General features: G+C 40.1%; 1 protein-coding gene and 1 long non-coding RNA gene across 4 annotated transcripts in view; one reads left to right on the top strand and one right to left on the bottom strand.

Annotated features, from left to right (window-relative positions):
• Window positions 1-7,805, bottom strand: part of slc5a7 (solute carrier family 5 member 7) — a 43,319-nt gene extending 35,514 nt beyond the window's left edge. For all 3 annotated transcript variants that reach the window (XM_003218763.4, XM_062975408.1, XM_062975409.1), the window contains exons 1-2: window positions 7,650-7,805; window positions 1,424-1,548 (exon numbers count right to left, since the gene is read on the bottom strand). The gene's annotated coding sequence lies outside the window, so the exon portion shown is untranslated. The remainder of the gene's footprint in view (window positions 1-1,423; window positions 1,549-7,649) is intronic.
• LOC134297556 (uncharacterized) lies at window positions 7,765-23,314 on the top strand. The gene is made up of 5 exons (XR_010004346.1): window positions 7,765-8,065; window positions 8,756-8,819; window positions 14,100-14,233; window positions 16,597-16,642; window positions 21,202-23,314. It is a non-coding gene; the product is annotated as an uncharacterized LOC134297556 (long non-coding RNA).
• Window positions 23,315-24,490: the final 1,176 nt, after the last annotated feature.

Below are 24,490 nucleotides of genomic sequence, written 5' to 3'. Positions count from 1 at the left end.
GCTCCAGTTTCTCTAGCTCATAACTCAAGGTGGTGGAAAGATCCCCTTTTCTTCCTTCCCTTCCCGGGCTGTCAAGTGCATGCTCGTTTGGGCGCTTATTGGATTAAAAGAAGAGATTCCATTATAAAGGAATGGGGTGAGGAGACAATGACCGTCAGAGCTGGGAGAAACACGTCACAGGACAAACAGGGACTATGGGGCAGGGATGACTCAACAGAGCATGATCAGCTATGTGGGAGCCAGTGATGGGGGATGAAGGGAAAAAGAAATGAAGGTGAAAATGAAACGTGAGACAAAATAGTAAGGGAGTGAGAAAGCTTTATCTTCAGATACATGTACCTACTGGGAAACCAGAATAACACCACCTGGCAAATTGAGAAATAGTGGGATTTGGGTTCAGTTATAAAGACCACACCAAAGTGAAAGACAGTTACAAAAATGTGATGGTTTTAACTGAAATTCTGAGTACTTCAATGAGTCCATGACAAGTGTATTCATGAGTATTTTAAAGCCACAGGTATTCTGTATTGTTCCAGCAACTATTTTACATATTTTAATGAATTGCCTCATATATTATTCTTCAATTCCCTAATGTCAACTTTCTATGCCAAGATGACCCATTAAAACTGGACATTTATTTATTTATTTATTTCCATCATTTATATGCCACCCTTCTCACCCGAAGGGACTCAGGGCGGCTCACAATCTGGCAAATTCGATGCCGGTATACTGTACAAAAATAAACATAGCAATTAAAACAATCAATTTAAAACAATCCAATAAATACATTTAAAACAGTATAATAAAATACTTAATCCATTCGTTCACATAAACCTTGCACGTAAACCTTAGTCCGGACCGAGTTAAAGCCATCATGTTTGTCCCTTCTCCGATTTTTCTTCTAGTATCTCATCAAACAGCAGCTTTCCTATTGTGTGGGCAGGCACTGACATTGCAATCCTAGGTGTACCTTTCCGGCAATGAGCTCTATTGAGTACAGTGATATTTCTGAAGAAATATATTTGAATAGGATTTACACAAGATAAGGGCCCTTGAAATGTTATCACCACTGCATGAGATGATGCAGGTAAGGCTTTTTGGTTCCCTCCATATGAAGTCTATAACATATAATTTTGCCATCTGACATCTTCAAAAGGGAAGCAAGTAACAATGAACTCGTTAAGTTAGAACCTACCTAGTAATACTTCATAACAACAAAGGCCATAGAAGTACTCTAGAAAAGAGTTCTAAAATTAGTTAAATAAGCAATGTACTCATTTAGAGTTTCTTCCATAAATGTGATAGTAGTTTTACAATTTGTGGGAGGGAAGGGATAATTTTGTTTGAGTTCACTGATCTTTACACTGTAGATTGATATGTATGTATGTTTGTTTATTCACAGGATGATCCACTTGTTACTCACCTGAAATGACCTCGGTTTTCTGAGGAAGCTTGATCATTTCTTCAGTTCTTCTTTTTGTTATTTTTTTCTACAATGGGACTTCTTTTGTATCTTCTTCTATGGCTTCATATTTCATCTTTTCTTATCTGCAATAACATTTTTTTCAGGATACATTTCATGTGTAAATCAAACGAATGCAGCCAATGGAAAGTTAATAGAGCTGTGCAAAAATGTGGATGTGGATCGTAAGTCATGCAAATCCATACTTACGACCTGATTTACGAAGCAAGAGCTGTGCCCCCGCCAAATGCAAATGAATCAAAACACCCATTTATGAAGTGTCATAAGAATTTCATTAACTTCCGTAAGTTTTGTGAGTTAGGTTGTTTTTCAATGCAAGAAAACTGCCCTAGGAATTGCACCAAAACATGGTATGTCATATGATCTGCTCAACCTATCAGCGCTGAGGGAGAGGGGAAGAGAGGACGTGCTGCTGGCGTTTCCCTTAAATGTAGGAACCACACTGCCTCTGTCGCCATTGTGTAAGCTGGGAGGGAGATCGAGGATAGTGCAGGAGCTCAGTTTGTCAGTTCTCAAATGCTTTTTACATTCAGTCGTTTTTAGCCTAGCAATGTAGGATCTTTTAAGGGTCATTTTAACAGCAGCCATTGAGCAGTTTACTGCTGCCAGAGCTTAGGATCCTTTTAGGATCCTTTTTCTTTGTGTGCTCGAGAGTTTTCCTTTTAGGATTCACTTTGGGGGGTTTTCTGTTTAGTAAGAATTTATTTTGGGAGTTTTCCATTTTTTCCCTTTGGATTTCTTCAATTGAAAATTAATTAATTCTACAAACTGGTTTCTTTGTTTTTTGTAGCACTGCCAAGTATCAACTGCAACTACTAACCTCTTTCTTTGCTTTCCTTTCCCATATTAAACATATATTATTGGTTCAGAAGTATAATTCTGCAAAGTGGTTGCTTTATTTTTTGCTTTCTGGGAGGAAAATCCCTTGCCAGGGAGCTGCTGCAGGGCCATATCACAAATAGTTTGGCATCAATTGATAATTCTAGTCTATCAACCAACCTGATCCTTTCCTTTGCCATATTTTCAATTGTAGTACTAGTGTAGTGCAAGTGTGCCAACTTGCAAGTTTCATCCTGATAGATGTAAAAAAAACAACAACTGGAAAGGCCAATGTTCTCTGAAGTTGTGAGAGGGAGACTCGGCCAAAGGGCTGAAATTGAAAGAAATTCCCTAAAAATCAGTGTATGTGTGAATCTTCCTGAAATTTGGCAGCATGATGCCCTGGTTATGTTGTGACATTTTAGAGGAATTCAAGGGGATAGCTCTTGTAGTTCTTTTAAAAAGATGTTGTTCAAAAAACTCTTTAAAATTCCTGAAAATCAGTGGATGAATGAAACATTCTGAAACTTGGGAAGCTTACAGTGGTAAATGTGTCCTACAAGTGTAGCAAGTGTCATCCTGATAGCCATAAAAATGACAGAAAACAATATCCAGAAATGTTCCCATTGGAGCGAATGGGCAGAATAAAACGAAATATTAACAAAATTTCGGAATCTCAAATTCAAAACAAAATGGACCCCTCAAGATAGTTTAGAAACACAAAACAAAACATTGGGACATACTAAATTCGTATTTCAAAACAAAATAGATTTTTGGCATTTGGCACAGTTAGCTGTACCAAAAGAAAAGAGATTTCTTCTTCTAAGCTATCCTTCTGAGCTACTAATATGAGATGTTCAGGGGTCATGACAGTGAACTAACCAAGGTACTATTTCAAGCTCCAAAAAATAAATAAATTCTCAATTGCTGTATGGAGAGGCTTTGCTAACTTGCCTCAGACCATACAAAAGCAAATGTCTTGGATCTCCTGCCTGTATCATTGGTCCTGACATTTTGTTGGGAGGAAGATTGTGTTGGGCATTCAGCAGCTTTACAACTCAGCTAATCAATAGCCACAAGGAAGAACTAACACCAACTAAGGAAGTTTTCTATCTGTGATTAACTGTGCCTCTGCCAGTTCTTAGATGATATGTGCTGTCTTGGTGAGTATTTGGGATTTGCTCTCTTTCCTATTTGGTATAAATGACTTGTGATTGTTTACTACAGTGGGCTTCCATGGCTTCTGTTGTGGGAGGACCCCATCAATTATTGGCCAACTATGGATTTTAGTAACTTCTTTTGGAAAATTTTCAATAAGGACCAATATGTAATTTTATATGCTTTGGAAATTACCACAATAGGTGGAGTGTACCACTATAGGAAAGTTTCAAACCACTTGAAGATGTACTTTGCATTCAGGATTCCATAATCTGCAATCAATGTGCCCCCGGTGGCAAAATGGGTTAATGTCTTGTGCTGGCAGGACTGCTTACTTGAAGGTTGGGTTGCTGACCTGAAGATTGCCGGTTTGAATCCAGGGAGAGTGCGGATGAGCTCCCTCTGTCAGCTCCAGTTCCATACAGGGACATGAGGGAAGCCTCCCACAAGGATGGTAAAACATCAAACATATAGGCGCCCCCTGGGCAACATCCTTGTAGACAGCCAATTATGTCACACCAGAAGCGACTTGCAGTTTCTCCAGTCGCTCCTGACACACACACACACACACACAAGCTAATACTTGACTTAACTGACTTTAGCTTAGTGCAGTATCCCAAATTCATCTCTGTCTTTGCTAATGTACAGGCTCTTATGAAAATCATAGTGTGACCTTGGGCTAATCACTTCCAGCCTACCCTTCTTCATAGGACATTTGGGAAGAGAAAGTATGAAAGAAAGAAAGAAAGAAAGAAAGAAAGAAAGAAAGAAAGAAAGAAAGAAAGAAAGAAAGAACCTTGCATGTTGCTTGTTGTTCTTTGGAGGAAAAGTGAAATAGAGATGTCATTGCTAAGTAAGTAAATTCAACTTTCCTATCTCTTTCTCAATAATATTTAACAGGAGATGCAATGTGGATTAGGGAACAACTATTCTAGAAAAAGAAATAATAGTATGCCAGATGGCAACTTCTTTCGTTGAGGTGTTTTCATAGTTTATTTTCTGTAGAGGAAATAAAATGCTTCACTATAATGCTATTATCCAAACGCTAAAAGTGAAGCAAATCTCATTTGTAATCAGTGGGTTTGTGACCAAGAAACTTATCACTGTGATATATGAACTCACAGGGACTTGAAGACTGCAGGAGTGCAATTGTAACCACCTCTTCCCCCAAAGTAATCAAGTGATTACTGATTTCATTGCTATATATCTTCTATTTCCTACTCATTTACCCCCTTAGCTCCAATTCCAGACAGGTGGCTTTTCTAAGCAATGCTTGAATAATTTCTTTGGGGACTACATAGTTACTAAAGTAAATTGGAGTGGGACACTTGTGATGAATGACACCCCCAAAGCAGCTATTTGATTCTCTTTAGCCATAGTTACAATATATTTCACTCAATTGGAAAATAGCCTCCTGAGACTAAGCCCTGCTTTTGTTTAAATAAGTGTATTTAGAGTGGATGTTTCTTTGTTTCCTTTTTTCACAATATTTTCCCCAAACTGTAAGTTAATGCTGCTCACTATAAGATTTTTTAAAGAAGATACAAAAATACTACAGAAATTGTGAAGAAGTAAGTTGTAACGTTGAGCCAATGTGCTGCAGTGACTTATGTGTTGGACTATGGATGCATCTTCAATGTCAAATCAATGCAGTTTGACACCACTTTAACTGCCATGTCTTAGTGCTACAGAATCCAGAGATTTTAATTTTATGAGGTCTTTAAGTTTATCTGTCAAAAAGTGCTCATGCCGCAAACTACAAAACTTTGATTCCATAACTTCGAGCCATTACAGTTACAGTAGTATTAAGCTGCACTAATTCTACATTGTAGAATCACCTCAAGGAGACCAGGATGTGAATACCAGCTTAACCATGAACCTTGGGCAAATTACACTCTCTTATCCTCAAGGCAAGGGCAAATTGCTTCTGAACAAATCTTGCCTAGAAAATTCTGTGATAGGTTTGCTGTAGGATTGTCGTTGATTAGAAACAACTTGAAGGCACACAACATCAACCAAAAGTTAAAATATTAAAACACAATTAAACCAATTTTCTTATTGAAATAATGCCAATGAAAAACGATTTAAAAATCTGCTTTGGTAATCACCAATAGTTAGGTTTATACTGTCAGCTTTATAAATCACCCATTGATGCTATGCAGTAGTATAAAATAGTGTAATTACTGGTCCTTCTGATTATTTTTTTATGGAAACGCTAATGTGTTTCTGTGTATCTGTCACAGGCAAATAATAATAATAATAATAATAATAATAATAATAATAATTATTATTATTATTATTATTATTTTAACCCACCCTCTCTCCCTGAAGGGACTCAGGGCAGCTTCCAAGAACAAAAATGGCAAACATTCAATGCCGCATGCAATCATAAAATTAAAACATTTACACATGCAATCAAAACAAATTAAATGACTTTGGCTAAAATATATAAATCAATCAGTCAGGCATCATAGATAGTACAATAGACACTTAAAATCTGTATAAAAATATAAGACTATAGCTCTTCGATAAGTTAAATGGTAATTGTCAACTTTACCCACCAGGCTGGAATCAGTGATATTATTCATTCTCCTCTCCATAGGCCAGTGCACAGAAAGAAAATTTTAATTCTTTCTTGAAGGAGAGGAGTGAAGGGGATGTTCTAAGTTCTTTAGGGAGTTCCAGAGGGAAGGGGTGACCATGAAGAAGGTCCCTTCTCTCATTCCCACCAGCTGTGCTTGAGACGGGGGTGGGACCAAGAGGAAGCCCCCCTCCAAACATCACAAAGTCAGAATGGGTTTGTAAACGGAGATTTGGGTTGTCAAATAATCTGGGCCTGAAATGTTTATATCACCCAACCTCTTTTTTGTGCAGTCCCTCAAGCCCAGGAGAAGGGGAAAATGCTGACATTTGGCAGCATGACTTATGACCAGTGATTGGTGGTAGGGTGGGCTACTAATGCCCCATCTACACTGCCATATATTGCAGTTTGAAACTATATTATATGACAGTGTAGATTGGGCCTAATCTTTGGCTGCAAAGTGTGATAGTTCTAAACTTGCAAGGTGGAAATTATGTCAGCCAATTGTAATCACCAGTGGGGTGGTGGGCAAGTCCCTTACCCAGCTACTCACTATTGTGTTACCCTCATTGGATCCATACATTTTAAGGTGGAATCCGATTGGGTGATCTCACTGCTACTCTGGGTTTGGAAGGCCTGAAGGAGATTCAAACAGTGATAGCTACACTTTCAGAGTTGGTCAGCAGATAGAACTTTGCTTTTTACTGCACACAAACTAGCTATTGAGATGTAAGGATCCAAACTGAACAGCCAAATTGTGGTATTTCCCCTATTAGACAAAATGTTCAGGAAAGAAGTAAAAAGAGTGACAATGATACTGTGTGAAAGAAAGAAAAAATCAAGTTAAAGGGACAGTCAATAATATAGGGTACTGTATATAGTGTTGTAGAACCTCCCTAGATGTCACCTCATCTAGGTGTTCCTCAGAGCTGGCAGCATCTGTGAGGATAAGAATGGGAAATGCTGGGACATACTGTTTGAAATCTATAGTTTATTAGTTATATTTATATCTCTCCTTTCCTCTAATGAGATGAAGGCAATATACATCACTCATCTTCACCACATTTTATCCCCTCCACAATCCTTTGAAATAGGTCAAGGAAAGAGAGAGTAACTGGCCCATCATCAGGCATGTAGCCAAGGGGGGGGGGCTTGAAGGGCTTCAGCCCCCCCCCCGAAATTCTCAGGGTGGTCCGTGAGAAGGCCTTATATTTATTATTTAAACTTATGTTTATTCATATCATGATCTGATCACCATGCTCAATATATCCCATATGCATGGGGGTATTGGGATAACGATACAAAAGGTTTGCTAGGGTAGATCCTCTCTCACTCATACTCAGCCCCCCCCCCCCCCGAACCAAAATCTCAGCCCCCCCCCCCCCAACCAAAATCCTGGCTATGGGCCTGCCCATCATGGTAGCTAGAACCCTCTATTTTCTAAGATCTGGTCCAATACTGTACTCTGGCTCCAACACTGGCTCTCTCACTGGCTTGTGGATGTTGCTTAGCAGGTCTCCTTGCCTCAAAGACTCAACATGACAGCTGTAGTGCAGAAGCGATATCATAATGAGAGCTCTGTTCCCTCAGTGACATCTCACTCCTTACCTGATTGTAGGCATAAATCCAGTTAGCAAGGTTGGAACTGATCTCAGGTTTAAGATGGTCTTCACCGGGGGACAACCCCCTTTCTTTTCTTATCTGCTATCCATTCTGTCATATGCCACACCTGAAGCCAACTCAGACAACTTCTGTGGATTAGCTGTCATAATGGCTGGGTCATCTGAGGCTGCTGTAGCCCTGCTGGCCACAGGACTGCTTTGCATCTCTGCAGACTTGTGCATTATAAGGAACCATACCTGTGAAACACAAGTATTTTACATGAATGGTTGAATCTGCATTGTAATTCATAACACTGCTTGAGACTGGAACTAAGTCTTATACATAGCTTCCGAGGCTTCTACAATCTCATCCTTTTAAGGCAGCTACTAAAAGGGGCCATAGACAGAAGTGCTCATAAAAAGGTGAGACCGAAAGGCAATAAAGGCAATAAATTAGGCCAGTTTTCATAAATTTGCCTTTCTTTTTTAATGCATCACACTTCTATAGATTTATTATGAAGTCGGCATTGCAGCCTCTGCTTTTTATAACCTAAAACAAATTGCATGGAAAGAATATGTTTCTCCCCCGCTGTAACCTTTTTACAAAACCATTTTTCAGAGTGGTGCATAATTGATTATGTATACACAAGAGCTATACAACTAAGCCATCATACCCAGTTGTGTTAGACGTAATGAGAAAACATGGGAGACCTTATGTCATTCAAATAGATGGAATGAAAGCTTACAAGGCCTTGAAGTATGCCTAGCTAATGTTCAAGGAATGTCAGCAAAGTATAAGTCTATCAGGTTTCCAAATGCTGTTTGTTATTCATATCATGGTTGCCTATATTCGTGTGAGTTCAGATTATTTGTGTGAGAGTTTCTAATAATCAAGAATCTAATAAATTAGTTGTTGTTTTTTTTGCCCAGATAAGGGTCTAAGCAACAACCCTATAGTCTCCCATCATAGGCTCTGCTGACTAGCACTGAAAGGAGTTTTATTCCAACAAATGTTGGTAATTTAATTTATAGCAAAGTCTCCTGAAAAGGTGTTTTTCTAGGTGTATGTCTTGCTGATGTTTAACTCTCAGCATAACTACTTTTTTCAACCAGGTCTCAGAAGCCCCTGGTGGCACAGTGGGTTAAATGCTTGTGCCAGGCAGGACTGATGATGAAGGTATGTTTTTCAGAAATATTGAAATTTAACAGTGTATTTTTAATTACAAAGATTATATACAGGCATTGAAAGGGTTAAAAATGGTGCAATGACTCCGTTACACCAGTAGGTTGTTATAAGCAGGTGTGCCTGTGGCTTGGGCTGTGGCGCAGGCTGGAGAGCAACTGCAATGAATCACTGCAATGAATCACTCTGACCAGGAGGTCATGAGTTCGAGGCCCGCTCAGAGCCTATGTTTGTCTTGTCTTTGTTCTATGTTAAATTGCATTGAATGTTTGCCTATATGTGTAATGTGATTCGCCCTGAGTCCCCTTCGGGGTGAGAAGGGCGGAATATAAATGCTGTAAATAAATATATAGAGAGAGTAAAGAATGAAGGAATGGGCTGCTGTGTTCGGAGTAGCCGATGCTGTTTTGGATTGTTTGTAGTTTGGGTCATCCACAATAGAAAAAAGAAGATAGAAGAAAGATGAAAAAGCCTTGGATTGAGTAAGCAAAGATAAGGCATTGGATTTATGCCTATGTAATGAACTTTCTTTGTGATGGAAGAAACCATATTTTGTAAATACTTCAAGAGTGTTATTTTTGCAACAAGAAAAAGCCTTCAGAGGAAAAGAAAGGCAAATTAACATGGTCTGTGTGTTTTTGTTCATTTGGTCACTTTCTATCCGCTGCTGAGTTACATTGCTGTTGTTAAACTGTACTACAATTTCTTTACGAGGTGGGTCTTTGGTTTGTAAGCCCACTCGTCCAACAAAGGTTATGGGCCCAGTCTAGGCCAGGCAGAGAACGATACAGACCAGTATAGCCCAGTGCAGACTAGTAGAGAAGATTGTGAGGCTGAAGAAATATGGCAATGGCATTTCAAGCAAGTGGACTGCTTTTTGAAAGGCTGAATGCCAGCAATTATGCCACATGGTCATTTATAATGATGAACTATTTGTTAAGAGACAATTTGTGGGCAGTAGTTGAAAATCCTCCTGATAAAGAAGAAGAGGATGATGAAAAGTTGATGGCAAACCAGCGTGCCAAGGCTTCTATAATTTTGGCATTGGAGGACAGTCAGCTGCCATATGTCAGAAATGCCCAAACAGCTGGTGAGTCTGAAGGAAATTTATCTCAGCCAATCATCAGGCATGAAAGTTTTGCTAACCAGGAAGCTATACAATTTAAAATTTCAGAAGGGGAAAAATGTAACAAACCACCTGCAGCTCCCTCTATCAGCTCCCACAAGGATTGTAAAAGCATCAAAATATCTGGGCATCCCCTGGGCAACATCCTTGCACATGACCAATTCTCTCACACCAGAAGCGACTTGCAGTTTCTCAAGTCGCTCCTGACACACACACACACACACACACACACACAAAACAGGTCTCATCCATTAACCATTCAAAAAGATTATTGTTCAAAAAGTCAATGCTAAAAACCCATCTGCTATTTTCCAATGTTTGATTTAAATTTAAATTCTTTGCCACCTTTTATTGATCTGTTACTGTACTGCTAGTGTTACATTGATTTGGTTATGTTAACTGAAAATTGGCTGTTTGACTTACTGTGTGTTGTGTCAGGAGCTGTGGCTACTGCCTGCCAGGTGAAGTAGTTGCTCATTCCCCAGTTCCTTGGTGACCCAGGAGATCTTTCAGGGTAAGGCAGTATTATCACAACTCTGTTGAGATGGTTGGCATGGGTCATGGAACCATTATTAAGTGCATAGTGTCTACAAGGGATTAGTTTAGTAGGGGGTTCCCTTGCCAGGGACTTGAGGCATGTGTCTTACCCGGCAGTGGGGGACACACTGACTACCCACCCTGATGGCTGAGAAGCCAAGTTTGGGAATCTGTCCAGCTGGCCCCTCTCGTGCTATTCATATTTGACAGTTGGCTGGATTGCAGGACTGCAAGGTCATAGATCACCACTTGAATTAGTTAATGTCTGGATCTAGACCCATGTGTGCACCAATATCATTTACAGCTGTAACCAATAAAGTTATGGACCGTTTCTATCCAATCTACTGTATTTGATCTTTAGGGGAGTAGAGGAGGGAATCTTGACCCAAGGCATGCAATGTAATGTATGCGTATTGGTGTTTTATTACTGCTGTTGCTGATTGAGATCAGCATTGCCATCAGTAAAGCAGCACAAAAATATATACCGTACTCTAATTTAACCTAATGTAATCTCATTTTTGTCTAATTTAAAACAAGTTCTTTTGTTTTTAGCCATGATTGGACATGCTTGAGTCCTATGAAAACCAAATAGAGATGTTAACATTGAAGTATGGGATATCTGCAACTCTTTAAATTTCTGAGAACAACTTTGTGTCAATATTTTTAGTCCATAATAAAATGTGTGCTGGGTGATGTTTGACAGAGACCAGATAAAGTTGCCTTGGGACTGCATCCAACCCATAGGCTGCCAGTCTTGGACTTTTAAAGAAAACTGCCAATTTTCATTTTTGTTCTCCAATTGCCATTCAATTCAACAAAAGTTGGGACATGAGACATCCAAATAAACAAAACAACACAAAGAAGTAATAAAAGCAAGGAGAAGGGGATTGGTTGAGGAATTATTTATTTGTTGTGTCTCCCAAACTGAACTTTTTATACACTGGTCTGGAGCTGGTCTAACCAACTGCTCTTATGTTTTCATCATGTGGAAAGAAAAAAGAGGTATGAGAAATGCTCAGGACTTCTGTCCTCAGTGGGAGAGATGACAGTATTGTGGAGGTGTATATAGGTATGCCTCATTGCTCTCCTGGTATAACCTGTTTAGGATTTCTCTGCCTATTTGTTGCACTTCCTTATTTGAATCTGTTATCTGGATGTTTCTTCCAAGGAGATATGTGGGTCTTGAGTCACTGCTCCTTCTCACATTGATTTTACTGTGACCCAAATATGACCCATTGAGTCTGCCTCTAGCCTTTAAATACACTGAAAAAGTGTTTAAGGGCATCGATGCAAACAGTAAATCCTGTACAGTTACTGAACAATGTCTGGGGTTGCTTTTGATGACCTGTGATGTAATGCAGCCTTTAAAACAAAGATCTTACCCATTTAAATAATATGTGTACAATTGTGTGGGCATTTTCCTCACTAAACATTGGGACAGAAAAGCAGGGATAACAGCACAATGGGAACAGTTGTGGCTTACTATGTATGATAAGAGGAAATATTTTTCTCTGAACTTCTGTTATTCCCAGGAGGTTTTGCTGAAGTTATTTCCAGGAACCATATGTACCAGTGGCTACATGGAACATACATGAGTGCTTATTTTTCTTTCTTTCTCCCATGAGTGGTGTCATGTTCTTATCCCCTGTTCTATGATGGTCAAAAGTAAGGATGAAGGAGAAATATATATCATTCTATTTGATAGAAAACACACTTTTCTACATTTGAAGCAATAAACAAACAAAACCTCTATCATCCCATGAAATACATGCTTCTCTGAATTTTGCAATAGAATTTGCCAGTCAATGAATGCATACCAAATCCATGTATTAGGGGAAAGTGAATACAAAAGAACATATATCCATGAAAATAATTATGAAATGTACATGTCTCTAGAAGACTTGCTTGATAAAATGTATACGTTAGGCCAAACCGCATAGATATATGTATATTAGAAGAGATGTATGCAAAAATGTATATGGACTGACAGGCCTTTGTTAATGCTGGTTAAGGAAATCTGGAATCTGCAGTATAAATAACATACATTTTCTAGGCTATGATGCAAATTATTTCACCAAGGGAAAACCTCTAAACAGATAAATCAGTGTGCAACTGTTGACATGATGATTCTCTCTCTATGAAGTCTAACTGACATCTTTTTTTCTTTAATAAGCATGAAAGTATCAGATGGCACTGTTTGCTGTGAACCAGAAGGGCAAATTGTAGGTCTTCCAAATGTTGGACATCAGCACCCATCATCCCTGAACATGCTAGCTGGGACTGATAGTTACTAGAGTCAACATATGCACCAAGGTTGCTTTCAGGACATAATATAGTTAGAAACCACAAATGATTTCAGATATCTCATAGCCTGAATGGACTTGTACCAGGAAGAAATTGAAACTCCTGACAGGTGACTGGAGGATAGTACTTACTGAAGCACTAGCATCTGTCTAATACCATTCACCTTCTCAGACACTTTGCAGTTGGGCAAGATATATCTCAGAAGTAACTAAATATGGTAAAAAGCAAGACATAGACCAGGTCCTGCTAAACCCAACAGAGCATTTGGAGAGGGAAGATTTCAGTTTACATCCAATTACTAGTCCCAGTTAGAGTAAATCCATTGAATTAAAGGTATTACATAGTTTTTGTTTTACCATTTAGCAATTGATACAATAGGTTTATTTTAGTAGGTTTTAGCAACTAAATTTATGCTAGGTAGAAATAATGTGAACCTTTTGATATTATTGAATTGCAGTTCCCAGTATGCCTCTCTAATAGCTATACTGACTATGGTTAATGGAAACTGCATTTCAACATTTGGAGTGTCCATGATTTAGATCCTAAAGTACAAGGTGATGACTGAAGGCAACTTTTCTCCCACTAACCTTCCTTTTTGGAAACCATTTCCTTTGTAACAGGGCTATTTAGAGTCGTGAAGCCTCATTGTTTTTTGCCGAATGTGCGGAAGGCAGGCAAGAGAAGCATTCATTCAACCCCTGCCCCTCTGCTTCTGGCTATTTTGCACTTTGAATGTTCCTTTGACCCTTACTACTTTTCTGGGATTTAGTGGTTACTAGACTCTGACACATCGTGTCTACTGCTGTCTTCTGCACTTTGTCTGTCTGCTAAATGTAATACAGTTACGTCTTGTTTTCCCCCCAGCTTGGTGAGTCACTTCCCCCTTCTCTTCCTCTACATTACAATGAAAAAACATTAAACTGAGTATATATGATAGGAGAAAACACGGGTCTTATCATTATAGATCTGGATTGTTTGTTTTCCAATAGATGCAAAAAATACCCCTGATATTTTCTGCTCATTATTGAGAAGAAATCATATTCAAAATGGTCAGCACCATGGACAGCAACATGCAACCGTAAGCTTTTAGAACTGGATTTTTAAAATAAATAAAAAATCATCCTAAAATCCCAAATATTAAAATATAACTAGTTGCAAATACTGTGAGGCACTTTTAATTAGAAGATTTTGATCAAGCACAAACAACAATGTCATTTTTATTTATTGTATTTATACTCTACTCTTCAGACAAAAAGTCTCCCAAAACTGCTTAGAAATTGTTAATTTGATAAATTTCTTGCCCTCAGGACAACAATCTAAATAAGGAAAGATGCCTAAGGAAAAGTGGTGCTGGGGAATGAGTCCACCAGATGCTGACTGCTCTTGTCTCCCTCAGAGCTGGGACAATGGCCGTTAAGATGATCTTCATCAAGGCATCATGGTACTGCTCTCTCTCTCTCTCTCTTTCTCAAAGGTCAGCTGAATAATGGCAGTTGGAATATGAAATACAAGTCTAGCACTAGGTGTTGGAGCGAGGTATAATAGATGCTTCTCTCTCCCATACAGGTTGGAGCAATGGTAATTTGAACATGGTTGGGAGCTCTCATCAAAACACATTTAATTCAACACACATTTAATTGGAAATAAAATATCCAGATGATACATACAAGAAGTATATTCAGGAAATGTCTTGGGAGTGTGCAATATTAGTTTGGGAGAAACTTCCTGTGTGCCTGCATAATGGAGCCTCAGTGGCTCAGAAGGTTAAACCGCTGAGTTGCTGAACTTGCTGACTGAAAGGTTGGTGGTTCGAATCTGGAGAGTGGGGTGAGCTTCCACTGTTAGTCCCAGCTTCTACCAACCTAGCAGTTTGAAAACATGCAAATGTGAGTAGATCAATAAGTACCACTCTGGCAGGAAGGTAACAGCGCTCCATGCAGTCTTGCTGGCCACATGACCTTGGAGGTGTCTGCGGACAACGCCGGCTCTTTGGCTTAGAAATGGAGATGAGCACCAACCCCCCAGAGTCAGACACAACTAGACTTAATGTCAGGGGAAAGCTTTTATCTCCCCCTACACATACATATCCACACAAACATGCACACATACATATATGTATATATACAAACACACAGTTACACTTCTGGGCACCTAACAGGGTGGAGTTTTGCATGGCACCTAAAGGATCAGTGCAGGGTCTTTGAAGCAACAAGAAACAAGTTTGCTCCCTTCTTAATGCAACATCCTTGCAAATATTTAAATGTGGCTTTCATTACTCCGCTTAACTTTCTCTCGTCCAGGCCAAACATACCCAGGTCATTATAGGGCTTGGTTTCCAGATGTTTCATCATTTTGAGTGCCATTCTCTGGACACATTCCAACTTGTCAATATGCTTCTTGACTTGATTTGACTTGAGAGGCTTCATGAAACCAATGCAGCCAAAAAAATGTGCATACCATCTCTGTCATGTGTTCCTGGCCCGCCAATACTGCCTGTTTCTTTCAGCTTGACTTTGGGCCTCTGATTGCTTTGATTCATGAAACACCAGCAATCTAGTTTAATTGGGGAAGAGCTGTGGCCAATCCCACAGATTGTGGGTGCGCAGGGGCCTCCTGTGAGAGCAGAAACAAGAATGAAGAGGGAACATTGGTGAAATCCTTCCCCACACATATGCATTTGTGGAAGAGAAGATCAGTATCCCTGATTTTCAAAAGGAAAACCAACTTGCTCTTTTCCTCATGCAAAATCACTTTGATTTCCTTTCATCTCTCTGGGTCCTGTCATTAGGGTGCTTTTGTTGATGACAAAGGGCAGGAAAGTGGAGAAAAGAGGAAATCTGCCCTGACACAAACCCCAATGCTCTGATGCAGCACAACAGTGCTCCCTACAGCATCTTTTACATTTGGCAGCCTGACAACCAACCTGAAAAGCAGACTTCCTGGACTTTGAATAGGCCTCTTAAAAGCTCTTTTGTACATCAACCCTTACCCAATAAGGTTAGCTGTGTGATCTGCTAGCTAAATTAGACATGAAGGATAGCACATGTCTGTACAAAATAATACTTCCTGCTAATTGGTATTTTTTACTTTATAAAAAAATCTGAGCACAGATTCCCATAAAAATAAGAGTTTGTTCACTCTACAGGAATTGTCCCAGTAACATCGGTTGGAGACTATCAATGCAGTAGACTTTCTTCTTCACAATAAACTGTAAATTCTAGAATGCAAAAGCTGTATTCTAGAAGACAACATGTAACCAGCCAAACCAGACTGACTTTGTATCTTTTATTTTGAATTATCTGCGTTTGTGATTGTCAACTTACCTTATATACACTTCAGGTCCAACCTGTCTTTGAGACCACATCTCCTTCTATGGACTGGCCTGGGCACTGAGATCTGCTGGGGAGGCCCTTGTCTTGGTCCTACCACTGTCTCAAATACAGTTGGTGGGGACGAGAGAGAGGGCCTTCTTGGTAATGGCTCCCTGGCTCTGGAATAATCTCTCTAAAGAAATTAGACTAGCCCTCACCCTTCAAGCCTTTCGGGTGAGTTTTAAAACATAGCTCTTCAAACAGGCCATTGAGCCAGTGTAATCTGGCCAGCTCGATGACCCACTGATTGTGCCACTCCACGCTTTGCTATTGCAGATAGCCAGCTTTTTCGCAGGTTCGTCTGCATTTTAGGAAATGTTATAATTTTTACAATTTTTATTGGGATTTTACATGTATTGTTGTTTTTTTATACTTATGTTATATATTTATACTTATGTACTTGTGCATTGTTCTTTATACATGGCACTTACAGGGCTTCTGTGAGCTGCCCCGAGTCCCCTCAGGGAGATGGTGGTGAGGTACAAATAAAGATTTATTATTATTTTCTTCCTACGCTATAATGAAATAGTTTCTGTGTATGAACTTTGGCCTTGTCTGACAAAGTGTGCTGGTGCCTTACCAAACTACAACTCCCAGGATTCCATAGCACTGAACCATGGCAGTTAAAGTGTTGTCAAACTGCATTTATTTTAGAATGTATTTGTACCCTTAATCTTGCCAAGGCTTACTATAAGTTGGAGTTGATGTGAAGGTACACAGCAGCAATGGCCAGCATCCTGTTGACGGAATAACAAATACATAACCTACAGATTGGAGCCCCGGTGGCGAAGTGTGTTAAAGCTCTGAGCTGCTGAACTTGCAGACCAAAAGGTCCCAGGTTGAAATCTTGGGAGCGGAGTGAGCGCCCGCTATTAGCTCCAGCTTCTGGCAACCTAGCAGTTCAAAAACATGCCAATGTGAGTAGATCAATAGGTACCGCCCTGGCAGGAAGGTAACGGCGCTCCATGCAGTCATGATGGCCACATGACCTTGGAGGTGTCTATGGCTCTTCAGCTTATAAATGGAGATGAGCACCAACTCCCAGAGTCAGACATGACTGGACTTAACGTCAGGGGAATCCTTTACCTTTACCTTAACCTACAGATTTGCATTTGTAATTGATATGTAGTCATTATTCTTAGTTTAAGAGCTAGGTAGGGATCACAAAAGTCGCACAAGCCCCTCTTACCAAGAAGCAGCCACTGGGATCAATTGGGGTCTGTTCTCTTGTCAATCAGTTTGGTCGCTTGACATTCCTACCCTCTTGCACACGCAGTCTGCAGCACAAGGGTGATTTGTAACAGGGATTCTTTTTCTGGTGGTGGTTTTGGAGATTGCTCATGGGACTGAGGTCAACTATCAGGCAGCTGTTTTTCAATTGACATGAACGAATTCCCATCAATACCACTGGAGGCTTAGTTATAATCAGGATTTAGGGAATCTGTCTAGAATCAATAATAATAATAATAATAATAATAATAATAATAATAATAATAATGATAATAATAACAATAACAACAACAACAACAACAACAGCAACGACATTTATTTATATACTGCCTTATCACCCCAAAGGGATTCAGGGAAGTTACAGGGCTACATAAATGTAATCATAAAGAATTCCACCACTGTAATTCCATTGTCACAAAAAATGTTGCAGGCAGAATGAAAAAGAACCTTAAGTCAGTTAAGGAAAACAAATAATGTAAATCATAATTCAAAGAAAATTAGGCTGTCAGTGTTTTCTTTGTGTTGTCGAAGGCTCTCATGGTTGGAATCTCTGGGTTGCTGTGAGTTTTCCAGGCTGTATGGCCATGTTCCAGAAGCAGTCTCTCCTGACTTTTCGCCCACATCTATGGCATGCATCCTCAGAGATATTTTTAAAAACCCTCTAAAATCAGGATAATAAATTAAGAACAACACTAAAAAAACAGGGGAACTCCACATAGGAAACAATCAGGGTCAGCTAACAGCTCCCAACAAAGGATTCCCCCAGGCAGGAAGCAGTCAGGCTTTGAAGCTGCAAGGCTCTTCAATGCTAATCAAGGTGGTCAGTTGCAACATTCACACTCACCTCAAACAGACAAGGGTTCTTTTTCCCACCCTGGACATTTCACAGATATATAAACCCCACTTGCCTAGTTTCTGACAGACCTCACAGCCTCTGACGATGCCTGCCATAGATGTGGGTGAAACATCAGTAGAGAATGCTTCTGGAAAATGGCCATACAGCCTGAAAAACTCACAGCAACCCAGTGTTTTCTTTCTTGAACTCTTGAATCAATTCATTTCTTTCAAAGTGTTTTTCCTCTCAGTTTCCATTTTTATACAATGATCCAGAAGAAAATATAGCCAAGTTAAATTGCCTGAGAAAACACAGAGAGAAGAGCAGGATCATTTCATTGTGTAGAGAAGATGATAGAAATATGATAACTTGGAAATCAATTGAGCAAGCAGCAACAAGAGCAGCACAAAACAAAACAAAACATGAATAGATTGATGCTTGCCCAGGACTCTACTAACTGCCTGAAATGTGCTTAGTAGGCTTGCTCAAATAATTCGTTTTCCCCGTTAACCGTTATTAATTCGTTATTTTCGTTTGTTTTGAAGCAATTTTGAAGCATTGGTTGTCCACACGTCTGGATATCGCGGTTTCGAATCGCAAGAGGCCGTTTTTCGTTATGTTGTCGTTTTTTTCGTTAGGAAAAAAAAGCTTTTGCAAATCACCCAAACTCCCACCATTCAGGCCCTTTCCTTTTGCCCCTCAGCAAAAGGGGCGTCACGGGCTCAGCCAATGGGAGGGGGCGAGGGGGAAGGAGGCCGAGGAGGAGGAGGAAGACGGAGGGGGGAAATGGCCGCCGCCGCCGCCTCGTCTCAGCTCAGGCCTGGTGTCTCTCTGTGAGGCGGGAAGGCGGCGGATGGAGCCGGGAATGGAGAGACCGAGAGAGACAGAGAGGGGCCCGGCGGTGAGGTTTTGACGTCTGTGCGAAGCTAGGCAAGTGGGGTTTATATATCTGTGGAAGGTCCAGGGTGGGAGAAAGAACTCTTGTCTGTGGGAGGCAAGTGTGAATGTTGCAATTGGTCACCTTGATTAGCATTGAATAGCCTTGCAGCTTCAAAGCCTGGCTGCTTCCTACCTGGGGGAATCCTTTGTTGGGAGGTATTAGCTGGCCCTGATTGTTTCCTGTCTGGAATTCCCATTTTCTGGGTGTTGTTCTTTTACTGTCCTGATTTTAGCTTTTCTGTAGCTAAAAATGCATATAAAATTGATTCTATAGGGAGGATAAATGATTGGATTTCAACTCCTACAGCTTAGCTTTCTCTGCCAATAATGGTACCATATCAAACTAAACCTCCCAAGATTCTGTAGCAGTGAGCCATCTTGGATATTGTAAGGGATTTATTATTATTATTATTATTATTATTATTATTATTATTATTATTATTATTATTATTAGACCTTGCTCCCAGGAAGGTGCCTTCGCTGTGGCTCCCAACTTATCTATCTACCTTTCCACATATTCTCCACATTGTGTGTATGTGTATGTATATTATATATACATGAGCCCCGATGGCGAAGTGTGTTAAAGCACTGAGCTGCTGAACTTGCAGACCGAAAGGTCCCAGGTTCAAATCCCGGGAGCAGAGTGAGTGCCCGCTGTTAGCTCCAGCTTCTGCCAACCTAGCAGCTTGAAAACATGCCAATGTGAGTAGATCAATAGGTACCGCTCTGGCGGGAAGGTAATGGCACTCCATGTAGTCATGCCGGCCACATGACCTTGGAGGTGTCTATGGACAACACTGGCTCTTGGGCTTAGAAATGGAGATGAGCACCAACCCCCAGAGTCAGACATGACTGAACTTAACGTCAAGGGATACCTTTACCTTTACCTATACACACACACACACACACACACACATTATGCAGGGACTATATACACAGTATATATCACACACACACCAATTTAACAAAGTTTCAGCCACAAAAACAAAGTTTCTGAAGTAGAACAATGACTTTCACAGTAAAGACAACCCAATTTAACAGGAAATAAGACTTTCAAACCAGGAACAGATTTCTGCAATTATTAAAAAATGGTTTATTATAAAAGCTATGAAAATTCGTCAAAAATCAGAGGATAAGGGAAACGTTCCAAATTTTGGTGAGCTATCAGTGTTAAATGTGTTCTACCACTGTACCAAGTTTGAAGAAGATCACTCAAAAAATGAGGGTGGGAGAGTCCTGTAAAGTCCTCTCCCTCTGTGCTGTTTTTGGGAATTGCGCATGCGAATCCGCCATTAACGAATTAATTTAGAAAATAACGAATTTTCGTTAATTTCGAATTTTTTGGGGGGCCAAATTCGGAAATACCATCAGAAACGAAAAGCTGCCCCCCTCTAGTTTTGAAACGAGTTTAGAATCAAATTTTTCGTGGATCGATCAAGCCTAGTGCTTAGATGATGATATGCATTAGGGCAGCTGTTCTAGCAAAATATCAAAGTTATGAACTTGGATGAACCCTAGAAAAGCAAATATGGTTATTCCATCATGAATTTGAATGCCATATGCCCCAATTCAAAAAGAGTTTCCTTCTCATTGAAACACAGAGTTTATGTGCATATAGATTCACATCTGCATTCATACCAACAGCATTCAGGTCTGTGCAAGCACAGATGTTCAAGTTGGGTAACCAATTGAGGTTTGCTGTCTTTCATGGATTTGCCTCCTGCTTTGCTTTAGATGAGAGGCATGTTTCCTTTTGCTTTGGAGGGGAGGCATGCAGTTTGATTGCCTCCTATTAAAACAACAGCAAATCCCCACGTCTCTTTTACACTGCTGCCATTTTGCCTTGCAATTTACCCACCTTCCCACATAGGCATAATTATGTACTCTTGGGGTGACAATCTACTTTTTATATTTGGTTTTCTGACACAGGGAGAACTATTTCCCCCTATTTGTCATGACATTATGATGCTGTTTAATGTCACATTGAGTATTTGATATTAAAACTGTCAATTCTTTTCTTCCCTTTTTTTGCAGCAAGGTGCAACATAGCACAATCTGTTTTGTTTGCCTCAAGGTGATTCTCATCGGTTTATAGCCAAAATAAATTGACTGTGTCAGAAAAATACACTTCGGCTTTAATAACAGTTGTGCAAACATTTTATTCACTGAATTGGGGGAAACGTGTATCCAGTTTTAAAAAGGACCATCCGTAGCAATTTAAATACCTTCGCTTTATGACATGTCTTCAAAAATAATTCATTCAGAATGCCTATCCATATTTGCATATAAGCTGTTGTTTATTAATGTGAATGGCTTGTTGAGTTTTTATGGAAAAGAATAGTGAGCATAACCACAAAGATCCAGAGGGCTAGAAGCTGAAGGGAAAAAAATCCTGCCACAGAAAATAGAATTATATGTCCCTGTTGAAGGGAGCTCTAGTACAGGGCCGGGCTGTGGCACAGCTGGCTAGTAACCAGCTGCAATAAATCACTACTGACCGAGAGGTCATGAGTTCGAAGCCCGGGTCGGGTTAAGCCCCCGACCATTAAATAGCCCGGCTTGCTGTTGACCTATGCAGCCCCGAAAGACAGTTGCATCTGTCAAGTAGGGAAATTTAGGTACGCTTTATGCGGGAGGCTAATTTAACTAATTTACAACATCATAAAAACTGCCAGCAAAACACGAGAAAAGGAATGAGGAAGTACAGCCACTAGTGGACAGTGAAGCAACAGCTCCCCCTGTGGCCGGAATCGTGAAGCTGGAAAAAAATGTTAAATGCCTCTGTGTCTGTCTATATATGTTGTTTGTCTGTTGGCATTGAATGTTTGCCACATATGTGTTCATTGTAATCCGCCCTGAGTCCCCTTCTGGGTGAAAAGGGCTGTGGAACTCCCTCCCCAGTGACATTCGGCAGGCCCCATCCCTTTGGGGTTCAGAAAAAAACTGAAGACCTGGCTATGTACGCAGGCATTTGAAGAATAAGCATGTGTTGGCTTCGACGCAGTCTGAATTATGGCTCTTGTATAAGGTCTGGTGGACGAATGACATAAGCACTTTGCATTGTTTTAAACTTTGTATATTGTATTTTTTATGACTGTTTTAACTGTTTTAATCGTTTTAGTTTATTGTATATCAGTGTAACGGCATCAATTGCCACTTGTAAGCCGCCCTGAGTCCCCTCGGGTGATAAGGGTGGGGTATAAATAATTGAAATAAATAAATAATAAATAAATAAATATAAATACTGTAAATAAATAAATAAATAGTACATGGGTGTTCACTCCATAATACTTTGATTAGCTTTTAATAAATAGCTGGACAGATAGTAGATCTGGAATGGCCTGTTTAGTAGCACTCTAATTCTTTTGCAGTTGATATGTAAACATCTTGAGCTTGAGTAGAACAACTGCAGTAACAAAATACTCTGTGAAAAGGAAGAACACCTGGGGCAGCTTGGTGTTGATCTTGTTTGAGCTCTTGTTCTAATATTCAGGAAAAAAAATCCTTGCTTCAGAATTGCTTGATTACAAATTCTTGTTTTTTTCTTCCCTCTAGGATGGGGAAAGAAGGGAGTGGATCTTGTGCTTTCTGAAGCACAAAATAGATGTCACAAGTTCAATTTTTTTCATTCCTGTTGCAGTTGCCAGAAGATGTAGTTCTTCTGCAACAAACTTATGGGGCAAACTCTGGAAATTACTCAGCTCACAGTTCTGCATAATGAGAAACAGTAACTCTAGAAGACCTAAGTCCAGTGTTTCGTCTATTATCAAGTTCTAAGTCCATGTGCACAATTTCCATGTTAGTGCTGTGACTGCATTAAGCCTTCTACTTATTGTGCGGGTGTCTATTGAGGAAGTGGCAAAAAGAAAGTGGTTAAAGTTAAAGCCCCTTTAACTCTGTGGTAGTGAGTTAAATTTAAGTAGTCAAGCACAACTCAAAAATATAGGGTTTGGTATTATCCATAATTTCAGGAATCCATGGTGGGTCTTGGAATGGATCCGCTGTGGATAAAGAAGTGTGTACCTTACTGTATTTGTAATAGGTTTTGTTGGATTTATTTATAACAAGCAACATCATAAAAAGCATCATTTAGGTGCTATTACTTAAAGGGCTCCTGGGGTCATATCATATAGGTGGATATCATTTTTTCCAAGTTCTGCTTTCAAAAATAGTTCAGCAAATATTTTTTTAACTATCATCCTTCCTTCAAGCCAGTTCAGCATAGAACCCATGTTGCTATTTATTTGTTCAGTCGCTTCTGACTCTTCTTGACCTCATGGACCAGCCCATGCCAGAGCTTCCTGTCAGCCATCGTCGTCCCCATTCCTTCAAGGCCAAGCCAGTCACTTCAAGGATACCATCCATCCATCTTGCCCTTGGTCGGCCTCTCTTCCTTTTTTCTTCCATTTTCCCCAGCATCATGACCTTTTCCAAGCTTTCCTGTCTTCTCATGATGTGGCCAAGTACTTCATCTTTGCCTCTAATATCCTTCCCTCCAGTGAGCAGCCGGGCATTATTTCCTGGAGGATGGACTGGTTGGATCTTCTTGCAGTCCAAGGCACTCTCAGAATTTTCCTCCACCACCAAAGTTGAAAAGCATCTATCTTCCTTCGCTCAGCCTTCCTTATGGTCCAGCTCTCGCATCCATAGGTTACTATGGGGAATACCATTGCTTTAACTATGCAGACCTTCCTTGCCAGTATGATGTCTCTGCTCTTCGCTATTTTATTGAGGTTGGCCATTGCTCTCCTCCCAAGAAGTAGACGTCTTCTGATTTCCTGGCTGCAGTCTGCATCGGCAGTGATCTTCATGCCTAGAAATATAAAGTTTGTCATTGCCTCCACATGTTCTCCCTTTATTTGCCAGTTATCAGTCAGTCAGAAACATTAATGCTGGCTTCCCAGTGACAAAGGATTCTTGCCACACCCTGGACTCTCCACAGATATATATTCTTTCCTTTCCTTATCTAGTTTATCCATACCTCACAACTTCTGAGGATGCCTGCCATAGATGTGGGCGAAACGTTAGGAGAGAATACTTCTGGAACATGGCCACACAGCCCAAAAGACATACAACAACCCTGTGATCCCGGCCGTGAAAGCCTTCGACAACACATATCAATCAGTCTGATTGCCATAATCTTGATTTTCTTGATGTTTAATTGCAACCCAGCTTTTGCACTTTCTTCTTTCACCTTGGTGATAAAGCTTCTCAGCTCCTCCTCACTTTCAGCCATCAGAGTGGCTCCTCCTTACAAAGCCATCAGAGAGGTTGTTAATGTTTCTTCCAGCAATTTTAGCCTTGGATTCGTCAAGCCCTGCAT

The sequence above is a fragment of the Anolis carolinensis genome, chromosome 3 (assembly GCF_035594765.1).
Source record: "Anolis carolinensis isolate JA03-04 chromosome 3, rAnoCar3.1.pri, whole genome shotgun sequence".
Lineage (NCBI taxonomy): Eukaryota > Metazoa > Chordata > Lepidosauria > Squamata > Dactyloidae > Anolis > Anolis carolinensis.
The sequence above is the reverse complement of the archived record's forward strand: the minus strand, read 5'-3'. Positions and strand labels throughout refer to the sequence as shown.